Genomic DNA, 20,889 nt, shown 5'->3' with positions numbered 1-20,889 from the left:
TACACGTACGTTGATGCTTTCTTCTCCTTGCCCCGCACAAGCAACTACTTTTGTCTACACTTTTTGCTTTTTACGCGAACGAAGCAAGTTGAACGATCGCAAGCAAGGAGGGGTCAATGGTATACTCTCGCAACCTGTTGCTACAGAGTATAATATAGTACAATATCTTTATGAAACTTGGTAGACATGTTTCTTGGTACCGTGAGACGGTTGGTATTGCAGATGGGCGTAATCGGGCCCCTGCCACGCCTACAAAACGCCATTAATCAAAAACAAAAAAAAATGCCATAACTAAGCTCCGCAATAAGATACAAGACTCTTATTTGGTATACAGGATCACATTAGGGAGTGGCATCTGCAGTTAACTTTTTTTTTTAAGATGGGCGTGGTCCCCCCCCTAATAAGTTTAATATGCATACCTCCTAAACCGCTAAAGCTATAATAACCAAATTTACTGGGAGCAAATGGTTTTAGTACTTCTATTGACGGTGTAAAATAGGTGAAATCGGATGACAAGCCCGCCTACTTCCCATATAACAGTACTGTTTAAAAATACTAAAAGCGCGATAAACCAAGCACTAAACACGCCAGAGACATTAAATTTTATCACTGGGATGGTATGAGATGACTTTATAGGAACCGCGTTCAAAATTATCCATTGGGCGTGGCACCGCCCATTTTTTGGTGAAAACCCATATCTCGGGATCTGCTTAACCGATTTTAACAAAATTCAGTGCATAACGTTTTTTTTCATATTTCTATGTTATAGTGCGAAAATGGGCGAAATCGGACTACAACCACGCCTATTTTCCATATAACACCATTTTCAATTCCATCTGATTCTTTCACTTTCCATTATGCATATCAAGCAACAATGATTATATCGGGGTAAAATTTTGCGTGAATAATACGTTTAAAGTATGCCAACTTGTGACCGAAAATTGTCTAAATTGAACCAAAACTGTTCAAGCCCTAAGTACTGAATATGTGGACACCAGTGCCTATAGTTGACCTTCTACCGAAAATATCGGTCAATCCACAAAGAAATCTCAAACGAGTATACCATTTGCTATGCGAGAGTATAAAATGTTCGGTTACATCCGAACTTAGCACTTCCTTACTTGTTTCAGATATATTTTTATTAATCGAGCTTTCCAGGCTGTTTGGTCTTTTATTTATATATTATATAAATATTTCCTTATTAAAGTATTTTTCTTGCCTGTATTTGTATCAATACCAGGGCTTAAGATTTGGCTTAAGCCCTCTTGGCTCGTTTAGACCAAATCTTTAATATTGCCTGTATGCTTCTTAATACAGGACTTTTTATTTTTGGCTTGAGCTTCTAATTCGATTCGAAGAACCAAATGATGACGAGCTGAACAATATTATCTTACCTCTGGTGGGGGACACAGACACGTCGTCTAGTGAGAACTAGAAATCACCTGAAAATAAACCGATGGCGTTTTTACCATAACTAAGCACTGAATTAGGATATAAAACTGTAATTTGGCACAGGATATCATACTAGTAAGGGCACCTATGGGTAAAAATTTTTTTTAAAATGGGTGTGGCCCCGTCCTCTAAAAAGTTTTATGTACATATCTCCTAAACCATTCAAGCTTAGATAACCAAATGCGCTCAGAACAAATCCTTTAAGCACCCGTACCGACAGTGTAAAAATAGATGAAATCTGTTATAGTCCCACCCACTTATATGACAGTATTGTAGGGCTTTTTGTAATCGCGCAAATATGGAAAATGCGAAAAGTTTAAGCGAAGTTGCAGCAATGATAAAATACAAAGGGGCGAGTAATAACGCTATGTGTGGTCAGTGATTAGACTAACTTTATTTGCAAAATTCTTCTCCTTAAATAATATTCTAAGCAATATTTCAATACCGCTAAATACATAGTTTAGATTTGTATTGGTGCATACAAGTATATTCATAAGTATGTAAGTTATATACCTTTAACAGTTCATAAAAGGAGAATAACCCAAGTACATACTTTACGCTATGTCTCCTTCGTATATAATGTAGTTATTTAGAAAAAGAGAAATGTCAAAAATGGGAACGCAGCATTGTAAGAAGCTGCTTACAGATTAAGCTTGGTCCATGTTAAATGGAATTCGCTAATGTGTACAAACAAATATTAATATAATTGCGTGGACGAAAACGGAAGCATATGTGTACAAAGCAAGAGGAAGCATGGAAATACCTTCTGCTCAAATATAAACGAGACTTTATCCATAACATAACATAACGGCCGTACACCGCTGGAGAACTTGCCCCATGATCGTCGTAAAGCAACGTCAATAAACGAAGAAAACGTCGAAAAAGTAAAGAAAAATGTGTTGGAAAATCGTCGTGTGACTGAAAGAGAGATAGCTAGTGAGCTCAACATATCAAATGGATCCGCTCATAGCATTATTCACGATGTTTTGGGCATGAGACGTGTGTCTGCTCGACTTGTTCCAAAATCCCGCTCATACGTCTCGTCTTGTACGCGATTATTTGACCAAAAACAACGTAAATATTGTTCCGCAAGCACCGTATTCACCCGACATGGCACCGTGTGACTTTTTTCTTTTCCCTAAACTCAAATTGCCGCTTCGTGGAAAGCATTTTCAGTCGATTGAAGTCATAAAAGAGAATTCGAAGAAGGAATTGAAAGCCATACCTAAAGCGGCCTGCCAGAAGTGTTATGAAGATTGGAAAAAAAGGTGGCATATGTGTATCGCCTCTAATGGTGACTATTTTGAAGGGGATAAAATAAATATTGAAGAATAATTAACCGTTTTTGTTGTTTGAGCCAGTCTCGTTTATATTTGAGCAGATGTGGGAACTCAATGCAAATACAATTGTTAACTGTATTGAGTTGAATGACTTCTAATGCTTTCCATTGAATATTAGACAAATAAATAGAGAACACGAAATAGCAAAAAATATATTAGAACATATAACCGTAGAATGCAGTGGTTCTCAATCGGTGACCCAACTGGTACTGTAAACAACTTCTTAAAGCGCAATCAATCAGTAACTAAATGCAGAGATTTTAAACTTTACTCTCGACCATGATTATATTATATTGGTTGTGTTACTTCGGACATGCTTCCTCTTACGATTTAACCCATAACGCCAATTTTTGTTTTTCTTTTTCTCATTAATTTTTTGTTTACATTTTGTTGTGTTTACAATCTACTCGTGTTCAGTTATCACTCAAAAAAACTCATATTTATTGGCTAGAATGTTTGTAAAATTTTGGCATTATGGCTTAAAACACTTTTGACCAATCATCAAAATATTTCAATACAATGACAACCTTCAAAATATAATTTTTATGTTTTCTGCTTTTAATTTATGTTGTGAACTCACATAAAATTATCTTTTTATTATCTTTCTCGCAATTTTTCTATATTTTCTTGCTTTTTAAACCTTCTTGGAAACATTCCAAGCCCAAAAGCAGCTATATCGATTTAGACTTTCTCGAGTCTTAGCGAGACTAGTAAGCGAAATAGTAAGTATTCCCATCATGTTCCTACAGTCCTTTCTATCATGTGCCAGTAGGAATTTTGTGTATTTCCGATCTACCGTTTTACACATGACTTTTGCAGTTTTGCACCCAAGTAGATCGATCCACCGTGTTTGGATTTGCCTTACCATGCTTCTGTACAGATCGTCGTATAGACAATGCATGGATTTTCCAATTTTGACCCCATTTCCGAGTGCCAGCCGTCGTTCACTATCTCATTGCCTTCGATAGCTTTTTTTGTAGCACCTATCAGAAGAGAAGTCGCTTGCTTCGGGCGACAATGTCCTCTGCTGCCCTGCTTTCCAAGATCTGGCCGATATGCAAAACGAGGACAATAGCAAAAACTTCTGCTCAAAATATACTGCAGTGGTGCGCCAGCTTAAAGGGCTGACTTATGGCTCTGAACAGTGTATCCCTGCACCAACTTTGTCCTCCATTTTCGGGCCATCCGTATAAATGTTCAGTGTGTTGCGCGCAGCTAACATGCCTTTACGACAACCATCTTTTCCTATGTTTTCTCTGAAAATTCTTTATCAATTGAAAAGTTTGATCATGTAGTTCGTGCCACCACTCATCGTGCTATACCTGAAGGTTGTATATGTAAAGTGTCCTGCAGCCAGTAGTCGCCCAACCGATTTTTACTCGAAGTTTTCAGCAAAGAGGTCTATAGGTGGCAGATTTTGCAGTAGTTTAAGAGCCGCAGTTGAAGTGATTCTCAAAGCTCCCGTTATGTACAGCGCAACGAGCTACTGAACCTCTCCATTGGCGTTCGGTAGGTAGATTTCTGTTTGTCCACCACACTACTGCACCGTAGAGCAGAATTGGTCTTACAATCGTTGCAGTAGTATGTTTATATTGAGAAATATGGTCATAATAATACAAATTTCGAAGACGTGTAACGCCTGGACATGCGATTTTATGATGATCGTTGCAAACGCCAGATGCAATGGAAAACGCTTAAAATTTTTGGAAAATCCGTTGAAATCATCGGCATACGCGGGATCGAGACATCGTCTCTTTTGAATTTTCCCTGTATGATCTTGGCTTCGATGACGTTATTCTTTAGCTTCCATACAACTAGGCTTATCCGATTGCAAAGTTGAGGCTGCAAATTATGTTGTGATGGTTCAGGCAATTCCAATGAATTTGAAAATTCTTTGGGATAGTTGACTACGTTAACCTGGTTTGTAGCTGAGGAAATTCTGAATTGTCGTATTGAGATCGTCGACATCTTTGTGTTTTTGCCGCCAGTATTGCTCAATCACTCAGCCAATTATGGTTATTTATTATTGTTTTGTGTCCAAAAAAACGCTGAATAATCTTCCTTTTCGAGTCTAAAAAGTGACAGAAATCTGAGGAAAATGTTGTTAATCCGTTTGAGTTCGAAAATACAATCACAGTTTGATCTTGTTACAGAAACGCTCGCATCTTAGTCGTTATTTGGATTTCCAACGTTTTACGTGCCGTCCTAAATTAGACGATTTCAGACATGAATATTCTTAGTTCTTCAGCATCAGTTGATCGAGGAATAACTAAAAAGGTCCGGTAAAACTTCCCATAGCGCTATTTTTGGCGTTGTTGCAAACTGGCGTTGCGTTTCCAACGCTGGAACTACTTCATTTTGCGATCGGCTCTTTACCATTAGCAATGAAATGAGAATCGTTTTGTCCAGAACCCCCGGAACACAAGTGCGAAATGTTTTTCGGCCAATGTTTCAGTATCGTACTGCTGTCCTCTTTTTAACTGATGGTAAAATACATCTTGCAAAGAACGATTAGTGCTGTCAGGCCCAAACACGACAATACTTTATTTGACCTCATAAAAACATATCATAATCATTGTCTCATTGTAAATTTCTGTAGTATTTTGTAGTGTATAAAAGTTCGACAACGAACGTGATGTAACACATGTCATCCCTAGATTTCATCTACAAACCTTCCAATGTTCAAATCTGATGCAACGATGAAGATAGAACGGAATCTTTGGCAGCAATATTTCAATGCGCATCGTCCCGAGCTACTCTAGTAGTTGGCACGACTAATGATAAGTCGGAACCATTCCAATCATGGTTCAATTATATACGGATTGTGTTACTTCGGGCTTCCTCCTACGAATAAAAATTTAACCCATAATGTCAATTTTTTGTTTGTTTTTCTAATGATTTTCTTGTTTGCATTTTGATGTGTTTATAATATATTCGTATACAGGTATCAATCAAAATCACATGTCTGTTGGCTGAAATGTTTGACAAATATATTTTGAACGATAAAAAACAAAATAGCTGATTTTGACATTATGAATTAACACATTTTTGAGAAATTTTTGTTTCTGGGCTATCGACGCAACGTTATTTAATTCAGTCCTGATTTAACTCAATTTCAATCCTCAAAATATTTCAACACAATGACAAAAATGTCTTAACAATAATGACAACCTTTAAAATATTATTAAAATTCACATTTAGATATTCTGCATGCAGATCTGCACAAATTCCTAAACTGTGAATAATTGTGCAGTGATTTTTCACAATCAGCTGATTAGCGTATATAATTTTGAATTAAAATTAGATAGAAATGGAAGTGGAAAAAAAAACAAGAATACAATGATTGCTTTTACTTCTAGTAGCTCAAAAAAAAAATTATTGATCTTCTGAGCTTGTGCGCATTGAATGAAGAGAGAAGAGCACCGAACAGGACAGAGCGCTGCATGAGTAGTAGAAAAATGGCGGTCCTACCCCACTTGGGGAAAGAAAAAGTGGCGAAAGGAAAATATATTTTCTTGCACCAAGGTGGGGTAGGACCGCCATTTATGTAATGGGGATCCTACCCCACTTGGTGAAAGGAAAACTGGTGAAAGGAAAATATATACATACACACATATATATATGTGTGACCGCAGGTGTATATTTTGTAGTTTTGTGATGTTGCGGTTTTGTAATATTAAGAAATCGCTCGCGTTTTACCTAAACTTGTGTGTGTGTGGTGGGACTTTTTTTCGTATAGTTGTAGTATTAAGAAAGCGCTTGCGTTTTAACTAAACGTGTGTGTGGTGGGACTTTTTTTTTCGTATTGTAAAAGTGCATGACAATTTTCTGAAACCACATTTTGTTGATATTTTTAATATTTACATTCGTGAGAATTTTATGAAACCACCCATAAATTTAACATTCTTGAGAATTTTACCTACTTGAGAATTTTAGTAGAATTTTTTGAAAAAACGTAAATAAAGCCTAACGAACATATAAAAAACCTACCATTAAAAATATATTTCATTATTTTGTTTAGTTCTTACTGAACGTATAAAAAGCCTTCCATTAAAAATATATTTCATTATTAAGGATTTTCATAATGTTTGTGACAGTAGATGTTCAAAGCATAGATAGATAGATTTATTGTTAAGCAAATAGCTGTGGTCTGCAACAATGAAGAATTTCATTGTTTTCACATCAAGGCTCCAAAGAAGAAATTGAAGTGTTGTCTATAGTTAACTTTACAACTGAAGGGAAGCCTATGAGAATTTTTACTATAGATGAAGCTATAGAGGCATTTCGTAGAAAGATTATTGAAAAGGAATCTGATATTGGAGGAATCATTGGGAAAAACAAGCATTTTGTCGACATTTCAAATTGAAATATGATAATTTTGATATACCGATTCGTTGTACTTATGACAGTATATATTGAAAAACTGTTGAGTATCAAGTGCTTTGAATATCGTAAAATTGAAACTGAACGAATTCTAAGTAATGGTGACATTGAAAAGGTTCTAGTCCAAGATAATTCATATAAAAGACCAAATGTAGAAATAATTGATGTTAAAAACTATAGACAAACATATAATACTTGTATGGTCATTGTATAACGTACGTTAGACGTATATAAAAAAAGATGAAATTGGCTCATTTAAGAAAAATTCTACTACTACACCTGTTATCTTTAAGTTATGGAACAAGCTACTACTATAATCTATTTATGGATCAAAATCAAAATATAAGCAGCTTTAGAAATTTTGAAAATAGTAAACAGGCTAGTTTAGAATTCAATATGGCAAACACTTAATTACTTTTAAAAATAAATATTACAATTCTAATGAATGATAAAAGTTACCCTGAGCAGAACGCATCATTAATAAAAACAGCAACAACAACAACGAAAAGTCCTTGGGGGTATTTTAGACCAACTTACTCCGATCAAAGAAATGAGTCGTATAATGCGTAAAGAAGTGTATACACCGTACTCGATGCTATTGACGCTTTTAAAAAGATTTAGTTGAGAAGGAAAACAGAATTGGAGGTATTCTTGAGGTGTTTTCCATCGACATTTCAATTTAGTTTACGATAATTGTGAAATTCGAATTAAATACTCTTATTATAGCAATCATGTTCAGCGTACTCTAAATATCTATTGCTTTGAATATTCGAAAAACAATACGGAGAAATTACATGAACGAAATGCATTAAAAGAGCGCGCTTCATACCATATAAACCCAACAATAATTAATATTGATCATTATTATCAAATATTGTATATGAAAGTTCAGTTATCCAAGACATGTCATCGACATCAGTAGATATATTTAATTTTATAAAAAACTTTGAGATAATTTAAAAACTATAGAGATAAATTAAGAAAAATAAAGAATCGTTTCGGTGAACATTACGAAAACTGCATTTGGTCGAATTCTAATTGTAGAGATGATCCAGACACTTGTAATTGTATATTCTTAAAGCACCATCTGCTGGATGAGAAAGCCTACAACATTATGGACACTTATACTAAAATTTTTAACCAATTTCGCTGTAAACATTGTAAATAAATTCCATCTGTAAATACTTTCTTTTTTTTTTTTAAACACAATTTTTATTTTATATATAAATTTAATTGATTTTTATTTTATTTCAATAAACTAAAGATAATTTTATTTCTCCCTCCAAAAAGAATAGCTCACCATTTGCAAGGATAGCTCCCATATTTCACTAAGAGATACGGATATCGCAATATTCCTCGTCTCCGTATCACTCAAATCAATGTCCTCAAAGTCCATTGATAAGCTGCTAGATGAAAATTTTGGCTGTTGACTCAGGTACGCTCAAGGATAGATTGCCAACGGGAGAATGAGTTCATATCGAGCTCAGCTCTAACAACAATCGCCTTCATTGTTATTATACCTATTTCCGTTTTGAGTGCTAATCATTTTCAACGCTGTTGTTTGAGGAACTTAAAGTAGAGCTGAGCTGAGATTTTATAGTAAAAATAATAAGCCCTTCTTGATTTTTTTTTGTGCGATAGGTATTATAATGTTGTGGTTAAGAATAAAATTGTAATTTTTTATGTATTTTTTTTTAAATAATATTTTTAGCCCTATTTGTAAATGGAATGGATGTGGTAAACATCCCAACTTCTAAACGAAATGTTTAGTGGTTTGGTGGTCTTTTCTTTTCTGTAGTTGTATTCATAACAGCATCATCTTCTTTAGCTCGTATTTAAACTAATTCATGTTTACAACTAACAATAATTTTATCAAAATCTTCAGCATTCCAAAATCCAAGCAGATTTTTCAATGGTATACAAAAATTGAAATTACCAGTTTTTAGGGGAATATTTTCAAAAGAGCACCACCTTGCATTTTTTAGATTTGTACTTTCAAATGTGTTAAGTGATATATAATTTTTCATTTCTGTTGCAATACCCTACTTTCTAGTGCGATCAATTTCTATTCCATTTATTTCATATCGTATCTCCTCGAATAAATAGGACATATAATTTTTTAGCAGCTGTACAGTTTTTGAAGCTAGTGAATCACTATTTGATATGAACCCTTCAGTGTATAAAATACTTTCATTTGGTAGCACATATAGGTCTTGATTTGGTATGGGGATCCGAATTTCATCATTGTTTTGAAACGATTGTAAGCATGGGTGTAGCTATTATAATTCTTTTTTCCTTTGGGCTTGTATAAAACGTTTATTATATCATCATTTTTTCAAATTAAATCCTAGACTTATTAGAAACTCCTTATTCGATGGGGTTAACTCAATTGTATGTTGAATAAGAGAATTTTCCTCTTTAGTGCGTAGATCCTTTATTTTTGTAGCCAATACTTTTGAGGATGATTGAAAACTATTCATAAATCTGTATGCAGCTGCTTTTTATTAAAAATTATCATTTTTTTCTATAGATATGTTTTAAATGTAGTCTTATTGATATGTCTTCTCCACGAAAATTAATCAGGTCACCCGTTTGATCAACAACTTTAACAACTAGAGTACTTATTTGATGAGTATTAACTGGTAAATATATAACATTAGATTTATGAGATTTTATATCCTGGACTAACTCTACGTATGCGTAGATATTTCGTTTATATATGAGCCGTTGATGATATTACATTTAACGGATATTGTGTTTATTTTTGTTTTATCCACAGGATAACACAAACAGTATAAATTAATTACCATTTATTGTTAATGCAATGGACATGTTGATTGGTTATCATTTTATACTTAACTGAAATAACTTTTAAAACACTTTTTTATTTATAATACATACATAGTTATTTATTTTTTTTAAATTTAAGTCATTACCATTCACCCAGTGTCCAATAAATGTTGTCCATTCGAGGAATTTACCTCATTTGGAGTCATTCTGAAGGTTCTGTGAATTATTAAATTATAATAATTGACTACATTTTTATTGATGTCAATCTATTTATAAGTTCACCGAAAACTAAACTCTTTCCACATCATTCCTTTTAATGTTCTATTGAATCGCTCTATTATAGATGCTTTTAATGATGAAAATGTTGAATAATGATAAATATATTTTGTTTGTAATAATCTCTTAAAATTACTATTATAAAATTACTTTCCATCATCTGTTTGTAGGTTTTTCGGTATTCGGTTACTTGAGTTTAAAATCTTAGCCATTGCATTTGTTACATTTTCTTTAGTTTTATTTTTAACTGCTTTGATCCAAGCTTTTTTGGAAAATGTATCGATTTAAGTTAAAAGATATTGATATTGATTATTACTATTTGAATACCGAGTCATTATTTATTTTCCATAATTCCTTTAATAATAACACGTCTTCGTTTAAAACTTTTTCTAGCTTGTTTATGTAATTCTTCTACAATAGCTCTTTTAGTATTCATTTTGCTAATCCTTTTATGGTAGAGAACTTTATTTTTAGCACTTCAACGTCTTTTTCAGTAGGATGTTATTTAGATACAACGAAACGCATCAAATAATCCTCAATAGTTAATAAATAGTGGTTTATATTATATAATTCTTCCCCACATGCACGTTTTATTCGTTGGTCTATTAGATCCTCCAGAATTGATACATCATTTTTAATACTATTATTCAGAATTACATTTATTTCTCTGATTTGATGTTCAGTTGGAGAAGTATTATCATTATTCGTTTCAGCTTGATTTTGACTTTCTACTACCTTGTTTAGTAATTGTTTATCGTTTGGTTTACTTGGAGTATACGATGCTGGCCTCTCGGGGTTATTCATAAAATTTATTTTTAACAACCTTATCTATTTTTTGTTTTTTATCAAAGCATTCTTTATTAATGATATTAATAGGATTTCGCTTCTTAACATTTTGTTTCCGAGAACTATCTGCAGAATATTCTAAATCAAAAGCATTTATATAATTGCCAACGGTTGGTAATGTATCAACTTTCATGTTTTCACTTTCTTTGAGACTGTCCGCCTTCCAAATTTGATCATTACGATTATAATTAGTAACATTATATTTATTAGGGTTTTTTAAATTATCAACTTATTCATTTAATGGTTTTAAAATGGGTTTAAATGTATCCTCCAACAAGCTTATTCTATCCAATTCTCCCAATTTTATTCTTTTAATATTTTCTTCTAATGCTTTCCACGTTTTAGCAATATTTGCTAATACAGTCATTTGATTATTTAACATGGTCTTTAAGGAGTGAGTGATCAAAACCCTTTCGATATGGACCATTGCTTATAGGATCATCTTTACTTATAACAGCAAAGCCGTATTTATTTCTCCAAGACTCGGTACACATTTTTACAAATGTTTTGTATAACATACATATCTCCAATAACATGGTCATTATAGATATGCTTAAGATTCATTTTATCTTGCTTGAACACAATAATCATGTTTGCATTATCACGAATTAAGTGTTTAGGAAGTTTTGTATAAGTTTGACATAAATAAAAGGAATCAATGTTTTTATGACGACCCATACAAAAATAATCTCGTATTGTACTTTGTTTTCCACATATTACATCATCAAATATAAAAATTGAGTATGCTTTGGCTTCAGTGGGCTTGATAACATCAACGTTTTCACTAAATGTATAAAGATTTATTACTTTTATCGGATCAATAAGCCTTTTTAAATAGATATATTTCGGCTGATATAATGATTTTGAATAAATGTATATATTTAAGCCCGTTTGGGCTTTCAATTAAACTGAGCATAACATTAGTTATGTTTTAACTACTTTCATTTTGTTTACTAGATTTACAGCAATATAAACCATCACTTTTATAATAAAGACATCATTTAGATATAACTCACCCACACTCATCCATATTATTATTGAGAAAAAAAAATCACCTAATGGGACTAATACATAAAACGATTGGGCAGGGTTTTGTAAATACTTTGATTAATTCTTTGCCTATTGAACTTATTTACCCTGATATCAATTATGTGGTCCTGGAACAAAATTCCGACAACGGTTGGAAAGAGGAGATAAGGGTATAAATCCTTTAGATCGAGCCTGCAGAGAACATGATGCATATTCCTAAGCAAAAGATATAAATATCAGACATCAAGCTGAAAAAGTAAGGACAGTGATTTCAAAGAACGAGCAAACGCTTGGTTCGTTACAAATGCAATGAAAGCAAAACTCAAATTGGGAATGGGTATTAAAAGTAAGAAAAGAAAGACATCTAAATGTAAAAAACGTAAAAAGATGAAAAAAGGAAAAGTGACATCTAACATATTTTTTTTGATGGCAGTTAAAAAAGGTACCAACATGCTTAACAAAAAGAAGCCGCAGTAATTTAATGAGGCTTATAAAAGTTCTCAGGATGCTATAAAGTTTAGCTTTAAAAATAAAAAAATTAACATATCGAGAATAACTCCAGTCCCAAAAATTGGGATTATTTTAACGGCGTTAAGTGCACTTGGTGGTATAGCATCTGGTGGATCAGCTATATCAAAAGTTTTGAATGATATCAAGAATGGAAATGAACAATTGAATAAGACTAGCCGCCATAAGAGATATATGGAATCAATCGCAATTCCTCAACCCATATAAAAAGGGATATGGTTTATATTTACGACCCAATTCAAAAAACTAATAAAACAACTACCCAAAGGACTGTTAACCGATGTAGATTTAAAGAAATATTGTAAACATCTTAAACATTTTAGTGGAATTTTTATGCGAAATTCTTTACCGATTAAACCGAAATCTCAAGAATGTGGAATTCCTAATTTATATGATGCTGATGTTCCTGGTACTCATTGGGTAGCATATTATAAAAACAAAAATTATAAAGAATATTTTGATAGTTTTGGAAGCCACCAATATATTACAATTATGAACAGAAACAAAATTATAACACAGTAATATGTGGTCAATTATGTTTAAAATTTTTATTTAATAAAAAATAATAATGAAAAATATAAATTGATTATTTATTTATTTTTTAAATTACAATAATAAAGAACTACTATAATGTTTCAAAATGATCATAAGCATAAGTATCAATATGATTTCCCCGTACAATTCGCTTATCATCTATATTGCTTAGAGCTACTTTATAAATATTTTGAAATCGTATGTAATTTAGATCTAAATGTATACATTGATTCATTATACAGCTTATATTCCAACAGATATTTTCTAAAATCACTCAAATTCAGTGCAGAAGTTGCACACTTTTTTATTCCCTTATTTTTCTTAGTTTCATTTATGTCATTATCAATTCTAAACGAATTTTCGCTCTTAAACCAATAAATTCTTTTATTAACTTTCCATTACATTCATCCTTCATCATACCTAGAAGTATCGAAAAATTTTGAACTGTCAACCCGAATATCATTCTAAAAGTCGTCAGTTTGGATATCATATATGAATGAATCAGTATCCATATAATTCAATGCAATATTATTTTTATATTTCTCTTTAATATAATCATAATGAAAACTATACATTTTCAATTTAAAAAGTTCTAAAACAATAAAACCAATATATATCGGTTTTTTCATTCAGAATTATCGCTTGTTTCATTTGAATCGCTATTAAATTATCAGAAAATTTGGATAGACTGTGGAAATTTGGTTATTGCTATTAAGGCTATAGCACCTATTTTGTTTCTACCTCTTTCCCCAGTATTAGTATGTTCCTAATCTTGTACTAATTTAACATTTACTCTTTTATTGACATTCTCCATAGTTTTCCCATACACCGCATTATTTAATAATTTAAAGAAATTTTAATCAAACTTATTTGCAGCTAATGTTCTATGATAATTATTTAAATCAATATAATTTTTTTACCAATCCGATTGATTAAATAGTAGAATTCTATGAATTTTCTTTAATATAAGTTCATATTTTATACATTGTTGCAATTTTTTATAATGAACAACTTTGAGTGTTTCATTGAACCAACTTTTTTATTTTCAAAACAAAATGGTAAGTCATTACGAATATTGTGAATGGTTATGAGATAATCTAAATCTACTTCTAATATGTAACCAACTGAAGAATCTTCTGGTATACTAAAAACGTTAAACTCCTCTACGTTTTCAACCCATTCAAAATTGTTATGAGGGATATATTGTAACATAGCATAGCCATATAAATTATTAATATCTAAATAAATTATATAATTTGAAAGCTTAGGCACATCGTAATCACTTAAATATTTATTGTTTTCAATTGATTGTCGTTTACAACATTGAACAATACCTCCCCTAATCCCAGACAAAATAAAATTATACATGTTTTCATCAGTCAATAATTCTAATTCTATTTTAGTTATTTTAAGCATTGCTTCCCAAGATAAACCCGGGGATGTATAATATTGACATGGGTCTAGTTAATAAATTCCTTTGCATAACTTTCTAAAATTTTCAAAAATGTCACTGAGGAGAAGCACAGGAACAAATAATCTAATAACTTGGAACAATTAAATATTGTGCAAACATTTTGTGTATGCTGATAATCGTCGATACTACATGACTCATTTGTTAATTTATTAAAGAAATGTGAACGAACTGGTAATTGTGTTTCGTTGAGACGTTCTTCCGAATCTAAGTAGTCATATGGAAAAATACCTTTACGTTGCATTATATAAAGTGGTGATCGTTAGGGAAAAAAGCCTTTGTTATTTCTATATCATTATTGTTTAAACTCTTAGCTAAACTGTCTAAACTAGAAGGCATGAATCGAAATGAATCTAAAAACCGAAGTTCAATAATATGTTTTACATTAACATATGTATATCTTCTTTGATATCGAAATATATAATTCTTTGTTTAAGGGAATTATATTTATATCCCCCTTAACAGACGACAACTTTTTTATAAATAGATGGCAATCAATTTTCGATAAATTATGAAAAAATATTGGAATAAAATTTGCTATCTGATATTCTAAATTACATTTTCTATGTGCCGGACCTCTATATGCACCACTTAAATGAAAATGGTCTGCTACCCTATCATTTAATAAAAGTTCCATTCCACAAAATGACAAACTATATCCTCTTTTTGACGTATAATTTGGTTGACAGTTAATGGAAGTATTCTGACTGGTTTACACAAATATAGATTGTAAATATCTAAAACATCATCTAAAATAATTTTAAAAAAATGTTTTGGAGCATCAATAGTTTCTTTAATATGAATATATTTACAAAATAGTTCAAAGTTAAATTTGATGCTTTTATGCTTTTCTATTGATTTCTGGTTAAGTTCAGATAACTCATTTACATGTTTTTCAAAAAAATGTTCAACAATTTAATCATTGGGCTGATCGTTATCCAAAACGTATGTTTCAATACTATTATTAAACATGGCATTAATACATTTAACATTACTATTTACACTATACATACATTTTTTTTATATATGTTTGTTCTCACGTGTGCTGTCCATACATTTACTTTCACTTGAATCTTACATTGCTCACAAAAAATTATTTATTTGAAATTTGATGTTCCATTGTAATATGTTTGCTTAAACTACTCTTCCGAACATATATATTTTCACAAAAACTGCACGGATACATTATATTTTTATTTATTTTTTATTCTGTATGAAATTGAAATAATGGTGAAGTAAATTTTCCACCAGGTTTAATCAATTTGATATAAAATGTATTATCGTTTATGGCTTCAATAGTTGAATCTTTTAATGAGTTGTAGGATTCTGGAAGAAAAAGAAAATTTTCGTCTAGTTCTAGCATCACCTTGTCACCAAACTTTGTTTCAGTTAAAACGCGAGCGCTTTCTTAATACTACAACTATACGAAACAAAAGTCCCACCACACATACACACACACGTTTAGGTAAAACGCGAGCGATTTCTTAATACTACAAAAACGCAAAAGCGCAAAATCACAAAACCACAAAATATACACCTGCGGTCACGAATATATATATGTGTGTATGTATATATTTTCCTTTCACCAGTTTTCCTTTCACCAAGTGGGGTAGGATCCCCATTCCATAAATGGCGGACCTACCCCACCTTGGTGCAAGAAAACCAATATTTTCCTTTCCTGGTGAATGGCGGTCCTACCCCACCTTGGTGCAAAAAACAATATATTTTCCTTTCACCAGTTTTCCTTTCACCAAGTGGGGTAGGATCCCCATAACATCAATGGGAGTGAATGGTTTTCTTTCACCAAGTGGGGTAGGATCCCCATTTTTCTACTACTTGCATGGATTTTTCAACAATTTGTAAACTCCTATAAAAAAAATACTCCGCTCAATTCCAAAGGCTACGCGATTCGAAGTGGATTAATTTAACATACTTCTTATTGTAATTTAATAAATATATACAATTCCATATACGTCACCCAATATATACCAGCAGAATGTCGGCTGGCATTACATGCGCAGCCATTTGGGATAAAAATTCCGGTATATACTTGACGTTACGAAATGAATATGAGTGAAGGGAAAAAGCCGATTCATTCTACCTGAAGTCACGAATGTCTCATCTTGTAGGAGCTGTTGACGGCAAATTACATACAAATTAAGTGTTTGAGAAAATTCGGATCAATGTATTACAATTATAAGCTATATTTTAGTATTATGTTATTAACCATGTGTGACGGCAAATACACATTCAGTCATTGGTTTTGGCAATAAAATTCTAAACGGAATAATAAACCTGAAGGAAATATAAATTTCCCATGCAGTGCGATAAAATTCCCATTTTATTATTTAGGAGATGCTGCTTTTCCTTCGACAAACCATTTCATGTGGCCATATCCGGGAAAGTGTTTGAAAGCAAAAAAGAGACCATTTCAATTAATGTTTATCCAGAGCGCGGCTTACAATTGAAAATGCCTTTGGTATTTTGGTAGCTAGATGGCGAGTTCTCAACAATTCTTTGGATGTGTTTCCCGAAAATGCCAATAAAATAGTAAAAGCAACAATAATAATTTTGTAATAATATTTTTTTAATTTTCTGCTCCCTATTCTATCACACACTTTGTTGACCACGTAAATGAAAGTGTCACATTAATAGAAGGGCAGTTGAGTCCGGCAAATTCTTATAAATTAAATTTTCTCTAATAAATAATAAACTAGATTTACATTTTTATTTTATGTTATTTACTTTATTTTAAAAACTTTTCTTTTAATTTCAATTTTACTTAATTTTACATGGATTAATTTTGTTTTATTTTTAATGATTATTATTCAAAATAAAGAGATAAAAAATGTGAGTAACAGCAAAAATTACATTGTTCTCTTTAGTAAAAACGGGTGAAATGATTCAGACATTTGGAGTCGAAGTGCTGACAACTCTAAACATATAAAATTAGCTAAACATCTTTAAAGAACATTAGGCTATCTGGTTCCTTTTATGTGGCGTGTCTTCAATTTCTCAGCTAAAACATTCAATACATGCATTCATATGAATAGATTTATTAAAAATATAACTTTACCTAGAATTTCCAACGTTTCCGAGAGCTCCTGAAGTTTTTTGTCCCGTAAATAGCTGTTTTGTTGTTTTTGTTTGATTTATCAATATATGCTTCCGCAATATATTGCTACAGTTTATTGTAATTTTGTTTCCACTAACGGTGGTTTGTAGTAATAATCTTATAAATAGAAATGAAGTTATTATATATTGTGAATGATCAAGATGAAGAGACGAGTTGAATTAAGGTCTGTCCGTCCGTCCTCCCATGCAATCTGCAACTTGAGTAATACATGGTATTGTAGCTAGGCGTAATCAGCGCACTACCACGCTCATAAAAAGCCGTTAATGGAAAACCTATAACAGCCGAAAAGTAAGATATAAAACTGTAATTTAGTACAGTAAATTGCAATAGAGAAAAGCATCTCTAGTTTGAAAATTGTTATAATTGGGCTTTTAAGGTATTCCATCTCATGTCTAAAAATTGTCGAAATTGTCGTATAACTTACCAATGCCAATGATACCGATTATATGGACCCACGTGCCTATAGCTAGCTTTATACTAAAAATATCGGTCAATCAGAAATATCTTATTGAAATTCAGAAAAAAACCGAATAATAGTTGACTTTTTACGGGGGGTGAAAGGTTGCCCTAGCCCCCGTATAACTAACATCAGGGTTTTCAAACATCCTCCTATTTTTTCTGCTTATATTATATATTGGTCAATATATGAAGTATCTTATCGAAAGTCAACGAAGATCTTTTTCTGGCAATAGTATGTCGTGGTACAAAAAATTGATAAAAACGGATCAATCAAATTAAGTGAACGTATAACACTGGTACGTATGATAGTTTAATGAAATCGATTCTCAAATAACCCCAGCTCCCATATATTAAAGTATGTGCATGAAAATAATTGGTGGTATCAATAGCATTATAAGCGTATATTTATTATTAAATTTTAAAAATAATTATACAAGATATAGTTCATATATACAATATGTTTATAGAAATTTAGAAAAAATTGTCACTTGTTTTTGTTATATGCCAACAATCGCAATTTTAACTTAACATCCTTCATAAGCGGTTGCATAGAGTCCTTATTAAAGTCTTTGTTTTCCGTAATGACATGTCGCGAGAACAGGGCACAAGAGTACTAGGGCCTTATAAAGCTTAGTTTCTACATAAATTTCTTGATTATACCTCCATAGCCAATAAACGGTTCGCTTTTAAAGTCGCACTGGCAAAACAAGAATTTGTTTGGGGATTTATTGAGCTATTAAAATATGTTGATTATCATTGCGATTTGGTACTTCTTGTACATGTGTAGGGGACTTTTGACACTTTTTCTGCGACGTCTCGTACCGATAATAAAGGGGTATACGCTCTATTGCGATTCTGACAATATTATATTAGAATTCGCACATTCGGTACTCTAATCAGCTATTTTCGAATTTCTATATTTCCAACTATTTCGTTTTCGAATTTTTGGTCCTCTGAACTGCCAAAATCTTTCAAAATAAGCGAATTTTATTCGTTAGCATAACGGTCGGAAAGAAAACAATAATGTAGGTAACACAAGTTCATTTACTTATTTTAAAGGAAAAATAATAAAGAAGTAACCTTCCTCAACCAGGAATTGAAAAAATCATGGTTTTGGGGGAGCATCTCTAGCACGGGCGGCGGACCATCGACCTTCCAATATTTTTCCCCATTGGAGGAAAGAGTAGTGCAACTGTTGTCCATTGATGAGGCGGCGAATGAAAGCAGTAATTCTGAGAGGTTTGACTGCATCGATAGTGCTCCGGATAACAGCATGTCTGTGGCTGAGACGGCTGCAGTAGATCAAGGTGATTCGGTATGTGAGGAAAATCTCACCACAAGGACACCACGTCGCCAGTCCGCAACAGTAGGGCGTTGTCTGTAAACAATCTGGCCGGACGTGACGAAATCTTTAAAAGGTAGGTAGAAAATCAAATTATACATCAAGGAAATTTAAACACGATGAAAAAATTAGTGTTGAAAGCCAAATTGTTGAAAAGTACCTCTTCGCATTCCTTTCGTCTTGCATAGTCATTTAAAAGGTTATGGGTTTTGGCCACAGAGTTTTATCAATGCCTCTGCATACTTTATTTAGGCAAGTCGACATAGGCTGTTGAGACAAACAATATGAAGATCGCTGCCAATTTCCTGTGAGCTTACACATAGTCGAAATTCCAACAACAGACGGTGCTATTCTCCCTAAGTTGGACGAGATTTCGTTTAACACGGATATGAAGACATCTTTGCAGAACCAGATATTTTGGGAAAAGCTATAATTTACAAATTAATCTACAGTAACACATTCTAAGCACATTTTACCCATTATGTTCCTTTGGTCTCTAAGAATCCTTCGCTCAATCCTTTAATCCCTATTACGTTTCTATAACAATGCTAATAATTCCATATTATGTTGTTTATCAATTCAATAATACAATTTATATATATTTTTCCGGTATTCATTTGTCATTTTCTAACAGCTGTTAATATTTGTTTGACGTTTGTCTGCAGTGTTGCTCCTTTTTTAAGGCATAGTTTTTAGAATCGCAATACCGGACACTTTTTTTCTGTAATCGGAAATTCAAATCCTTGTTTTATACCACTACCGGCCTTTCTTTTAAAAGATAAACAGTCACTATATCTAGTTATGTCGGTATGAGACATGCCTGGGTTTTCAAGTTTTTTGCGAAAAATCAATTCGCGAATTAAAGTCTTCATTGCTGACAAATTTTATACTAACGATTTCGAGAGAATGTTTTCTTATTTTCCAGCTGACTTTAAACCGTCTATATTCCTCAATACATATGCATATATCATATATGATATATAATATTAATATATTTATTCAATGATATGAAATAGATATGCTTTCTTAAACATAATAAGATTTAGCGCTGAATTTGAAAGAAATCGGTCTAGACCGTGGTCGAAGTCCCTTATCCCAATATATTGATTTCCGTTCCTCTGGTTGACTTTTTTTCCATATGCCTATTGTATTAATTTTATGTAACTACTTTTATTACTTTTGAGTTTATATCAGATATACATACATGTATATCATTTGAATTGATGAGGTTGGTTCTAATATAATCATCTCGCACATAAAACCATGTGAGTCTAGAACCCGTAATATAAGTCAATAAGATACC

At 32.2% G+C, this 20,889-nt stretch overlaps 1 protein-coding gene and 1 long non-coding RNA gene across 3 annotated transcripts in view; one reads left to right on the top strand and one right to left on the bottom strand.

The window, feature by feature from the left end:
• Positions 1-20,889, top strand: part of CarT (Carcinine transporter) — a 757,984-nt gene that overhangs the window by 610,192 nt on the left and 126,903 nt on the right. The window lies entirely within an intron of this gene.
• LOC118683059 (uncharacterized) lies at positions 18,627-20,174 on the bottom strand. Of its 2 annotated transcripts, none has more exons than XR_004978884.2 (4): positions 20,063-20,174; positions 19,747-20,013; positions 19,293-19,653; positions 18,627-19,212 (listed from the first exon to the last, which is right to left on the bottom strand). It is a non-coding gene; the product is annotated as an uncharacterized lncRNA (long non-coding RNA). The 2 variants fall into 2 exon arrangements; XR_004978883.2 differs by having other exon boundaries at positions 19,325-19,653.

The sequence above is a fragment of the Bactrocera oleae genome, chromosome 3, assembly GCF_042242935.1.
Source record: "Bactrocera oleae isolate idBacOlea1 chromosome 3, idBacOlea1, whole genome shotgun sequence".
Classification (NCBI taxonomy): domain Eukaryota; kingdom Metazoa; phylum Arthropoda; class Insecta; order Diptera; family Tephritidae; genus Bactrocera; species Bactrocera oleae.
This window is presented reverse-complemented; position numbering and strand designations above follow the sequence as displayed.